Source organism: Cervus canadensis, chromosome 16 (genome assembly GCF_019320065.1).
Source record: "Cervus canadensis isolate Bull #8, Minnesota chromosome 16, ASM1932006v1, whole genome shotgun sequence".
NCBI lineage: Eukaryota > Metazoa > Chordata > Mammalia > Artiodactyla > Cervidae > Cervus > Cervus canadensis.
The window spans coordinates 57434079-57439589 of record NC_057401.1 but is presented as its reverse complement, the minus strand read 5'-3'; the positions used below and the strand labels follow the sequence as shown (position 1 = coordinate 57439589).

Here is a 5511-nt window from a genome sequence, read left to right as displayed (position 1 = left end):
CTCGCTCCCATAGCAACCCTCCAGGGGCCTCCCCGCCCCCTCCCCCAGCCCCGCTACTCCCTCTGCGACAAGTAGCCGGAGCCGACGGCCTGGCCCAGGTCCACGTCCCCTTCTCTCTCCAGGACTTAGCACAGATTGAGGCCAAGCTGGGATCCTTTTCCTCCAACCCCACTCAGTACATTAACAAGTTTACTGGTCTGACCCGCGCCTACGCCTTAACATGGTAGGACCTATATGTCATCCTGGGGTCTACCACCACCCCCGAGGAGAGGCAGGCCATTTGGACGGCAGCCAGGGCTCAGGCCGACCAGCGGCACTGTGCCAACCCCTCCCTCGAGCGCCCCCCGGGAGCTCAGGCAGTTCCTGGCACCGACCCTGATTGGAACTACCAGGAAGGGGGTGGCGGCCAGCTGCGGGTACGCTATATGATAGAGTGTATTCTTGATGGGATGGAAACGTCCTCTCTTAAGGTAGTAAACCTCCTCAAACTAGATGAGGTGACTCAGGGGCCCGACGAAAACCCAGCCATGTTTCTTAATTGGCTAACCGAGGCCCTTGTTCAATACACCAGACTGTCCCCTGAGTCCCCCATTGGGGCAGCTACCTTGGCCAATCGTTTTATCTCCCAATCCGCACCTGACATCCGAAAAAAGCTGGCCAAGGCCGAGGACGGCCCTCAGACCCCTATTCGACACCTGGTAAAAATGGCCTTTAAGGTTTACAACGCCCGTGAAGAAACTGCTGAGGCCAGCCAAAGGGCAAGGCTCAAGCAAGAGGCCAAATTTCAGGCAAGCCTCCTAAACCAACAAACCCAGGCCTTGGTGGCGGCCCTGCGGCTGGCGGCGGGCTCGGGGTCCCAAAACCCCCCTTCTGGGGCCAGCTTCAAGTGCGGTCAAGAAAGACACTGGGCCAAGATGTGCCCCAATCCACGGCCTCCTTCCAAGCCATGCCCGTTGTGCAAACAGCGAGGACACTGGGCTAGCGACTGTTCCCAGGCCTCTCGGGCCCCGACCTCTAGGGGCCGGGGACCAGAGCACCCCAGGGAGACCTCCTGCCCTCCTCCAGCCTTCGAGCTGCTGAGCTTCAACGATGGCTGATGCCACCCAGACTTGGGAACCCCGATAACCCAAGCCAAGCCCAGGGTAATGCTCCAGGTAACAGGTAAGTCTGGTTAATGCGGGGGCTACCTATTCAGCCCTTCCCTCTTTCAGGGACACTTTATGTCCTTCCCAGGTTTCGGTTATGGGCATTGACGGCCAACCCTCATGTCTGCTCCAAACCCAACCACCACCCTGTCAATTAGATTCCTGCCTATTTGCCCACTCCTTTCTGGTCATCCCCTCCTGCCCTACTCCTCTCTTAAAAAAATATATATATATATACTCTCACAGATCTCCCAGCAGGTGGCTACGGCCCTGGACATCGACTGGCATCTCCACATCCCCTATCAGCCCCAATCGTCAGGCCTAGAACAAAGGCACAGACAGCTCCAAAAAAGCCCCCTCCGGACCGGACTCAATGGGTCCAAGAAATAGCGCAGGCTGCAACCGGACGGGCCATGCTCCTAACAGCTTACACTCGACTCAATCAAGAAGACATAGACCCACCTCACAATTCTGCATAAGCTGACCTTTCATCCCAGCTGGCCCCTACCCCTCGCCGCCCCCGTTCAGCAGGAAATAGCCAGAGAGAACCGGCGCCCCTTGTCCTATAACAAAAAGGCTGGGATGAAAGGTCGGGTATGTTGAGACATGCCCCGGAAAAGTGCCGCAAGGCAAATTCCGGAGGCTGGCTAAACTTCCGGGAACCGACCCCCTGCAGCCTGGTCCAATCATGTACCAACACAGAGCCCTTGGACACTGACCTCCGCTGTAGCCCGCATTTTCTTCCTTATATGGAAAGACCTGACTTGGATGCCGGCCCTGGCTATAAAACCCCTCTGCACCCCCTCATACCTCGCAGACTCCCTTTGTCTCCTCACTCACCCGCCCCCAGGAGTTCTGCCCGAGAGCGACCGCTCAATAAAGGCCTTCACCAACGGTCCTTAGAGGTGGCTTTTTCCTCCCACGGCATTTTCTAACAGTGGTGAAGATGGTGATGATGATCATGATAGCTAATATCTGATGAGGTCTTAGCACATGTATATTTACTGTGTTCCAGGCAGAGTTATAAAGGCTTTGAGCATACTAATATCATTAATCGTTCTGAAATCCCTATAAGAGAGAGACAGTTATTACTATTACTTTACTACAGACAACATTAAGATTTAAAGGGTCAGAAAATTGTGCTCCAGGACACCCCAGGATCTGCATTTATCACTCACCACGCTCCTCCATAGAACTGAAATGGAAAAAAGTGTCCATCACAGAGGTTAGAAACGAAGACTGTCAGTTGTTACTAAGATGCTCTCAGCCACCAGAACGTGCCTCATCTTCCTCACTTTCCTCATGGATCTCTGCTCCTCGTGGGTAACCTGAGGGCACAAGCAGCTTCATGAGCGCTCAAGGCTCCCCTAGACACACCCATCAGCTGCACCATTACCCTCCGCCTCTTCCCACAGCACAACCACTGCCGAAAGGGATTATACTGAACTCACCTCTTCATTCTCATCCAGCAAGGTTCCCCTGTCTGGAAACAAGGGTAGGAAGTTTATCCTCAGCTATCTCTGATGATCTGGACCCCAAAGGCCTGGAGAGTAGAGTTTTCTTTCTAATGCTAATACAGACTACGGATGTACCTATCACTCTCTCTTCTCAAACTTCACTCTGCTCAATCTATAGTGTATTTTCCCAGTTATTTCTCAGGGGTTCAGGAACATCAGACAGCGCCACGCCTTGCCTCTCCTTGGCTTGGCTCTCTTCCACCCAAGTGTCCACAGACCTCACACTCTCATGTCTTGAAAGTACTTGATCCAATGGCCTCTCCTCAATGGCCCCTGCATTTTAAATGCACAACAACCAGATTCCCAGTTCTGCCCGCCTAGGTCTATTTTCTCTGATGGCACTCATTAGCATCAGAGACCCCATGCCATCGGCTTTATTGCCAGTCTACACCTCACGGAGTATAAGCTCTACATGGGAAGGAGTGTTGTCTGGCTGGCTCATCACCACAACCTGGCATCTAGAGTGAAGCCCAGGAAATCATTGCTGTTCAATACATATTAGTTAAATGTGCTAGCTCCCTTATGTTAAGCTGTTAATGTAGGCACTGATTTAAGTCACTTTCAAAAACAGCAAGATTTCTATCAAGATGGAGTAACCAGGGTGGGGCTCACTCGCCCCACTTGAAACAATTGAAAAATGACTTTTGAAAAAAAATAGTCATTATTTATATATATATATGAAATAATAGTTTTCAGATGTTGGAATCAGGCAGCACAAGCCAGAGATCCCTGAGAGAGAGAAGAGGCCAGGCGGGTCCTAGCCTGGCCCAGCTCCTGCTCAGAGAGGTCAGGATGCCAGCGCCATGGTGGGGGAGGCGGGGCGGTGGGGGGGGGGGTGATGAGGCAAAATCAAGTGCATTTCCTAAGCTGAAAAACAAAAAAATGAATTTGGATTTTGTGGCAATCATAGCAGCTAGAACTCGGGGGTCAGGGTCCTGGAAAGAGGAATGATATGTAGATAAGAAGCTGCAAAGAACTGCAGAGTCAAACATCGCCCTGCTGAGCAAGCTGAGTGACAGCCAATGCGTGCCTGTGAGGACGCTTCAGTGGGCAGAGAGCTGCCCCGAGAGCACACACAGGAGTGAGGTCCTGTCTGACCCTTGTGGCCCCATGGACTCTGGCCCACCAGGCTCCTCTGTCCATGAGATCTCCCAGGTAAGAGGACTGGAGTGGGTTGCCATTTCCTCCTCCAGGGGATCTTCCCAACCCAGGGATTGAACCAGTGTCTTTTGTCTTCCAGGCAGATTCATTAGGGAAGCCTCTGTGTTCCCATGGGAATGGAGAGAAAAAAATAATGCAATTAACTGACATTGGGTAGATAGTCAGGAGGATATTACCTCAATAGCAGGGCAAAACTAGCCCCAAACCAAGGGCCCCTGGCACCACAAAACAAAGCTTAGAAACAAGGCTAAAAGGGTCAAATTTTTTCATGTAATTTAACTGTAATCCAGAAAAAAGCTTAAGGATACTCATAGAAATATGAAAAATATCTAGTAGCCAGCAAGGCAAAATTGACAATGTCTAATAAAATTTACCAGGCATGGAAAGAAGCAGGAAAACATGATCAATAATGAGAGGAAAATCAATCAATAGAAATAGACTCAGAAATATACAGAGTATCATTAGTAACAAGGACATTAAACGGTTATTATAACTATATTCCAAGTCACAGATACAGTGTACAGCACAGGAAATATAGTCAATAATACCATGATAACTTTGTATAGTGTACACTCTGAGACAACATCTTTAAAGTTCTGAAAGAAAACACAAAACATATCCAGCAAAATAACTTTCAAAAATGAAGGAAAAAAAAAAAAGAAGGCAAAATAAATTTCTGGCATACAAAAGCTGAAAAATAATCCATAGCCAGTAGACATGTCTTTTAAGAAGAAAAATGACACCAGGTGGAAAAGAATAAAATAAAGAAATAAAGAGCATCAAGAAAGGTAAATATAAATGACATTTCTTTCTTTTAAAAAATTCTCTTAAAAGATGACTGTTTTAAGAAAAATGACAGTAGTGTACTAAAGTATTTATAATATATATCACATTAGTCCCTCAGTCGTGTCCGACTCTTTGTGACCCCACAGACTGTAGCCCTCCAGGCTTCTCTATCCATGGGATTCTCCAGGCACAAATACTGGAGTGGACTGCCATTCCCTTCTCCATACCGTATATAAAAATATAATTTATAACAACAATAGTACAAGGACCAAGATAATTGTGAGTATACTATACATTTGTCATACTGTACACGAAGTGGTACAATATCATTTGAAAGTGGACAATAAAAAATTAAATATTCCCTAAAGTCATCACTAAAAATATATATAACCTTAATACCCACTTGAAATATAAGGAATGCAAAATACCATGCTAACACTATTTTCAAAAAGTTGGATTGTTCATATTAATATCAGGCAAAGTAAAACAGAAAATATTACCAGAGATAAAGATTATTTCATAATAATCAAGTATTCGATCTACCAAGAAACAACAAAAATATTTTAAAATGTATGCATTTAATAACACAAAGCACAAACAGATAAAAACCAAAGAAATTGTGGTCATTTTAGAAAAAAAACAATTAAGGTCAGCGATTTCAACCCTTTTCCATTAATAACTCATAGTGCAAGTAGAGAGAAAATCAGTAAGAATATAGGAAACTTGAAACTCATATGACCTAAGCTGCAGATAAACATTATTTTCAAGTGCAGAATATTCATGCTTTTCAAGGGCACACAAAACACTTTGCCAAGACATACCATGTTCTAGAACATAACACAAGTCTTAGTAAATCTGAAATAATTCAAATCATACGAGCCATATTTTCCAACTGTAGTGAA

The 5511-nt window shown here is 46.7% G+C and overlaps 1 long non-coding RNA gene across 3 annotated transcripts in view; it reads right to left on the bottom strand.

Annotated features, from left to right (window-relative positions):
- The window catches only part of LOC122454443, a 27997-nt gene extending 26258 nt beyond the window's left edge, over positions 1–1739 (bottom strand). For 2 of the 3 annotated variants that reach the window (XR_006273408.1, XR_006273406.1), the window contains exon 1: positions 1608–1720. This is a non-coding gene — a long non-coding RNA (uncharacterized LOC122454443). Of the gene's footprint in view, positions 1–1607 lie in introns of all 3 variants that reach the window. The other variant, XR_006273407.1, reaches the window with a different exon arrangement.
- Between the last annotated feature and the right edge of the window lie 3772 nt (positions 1740–5511).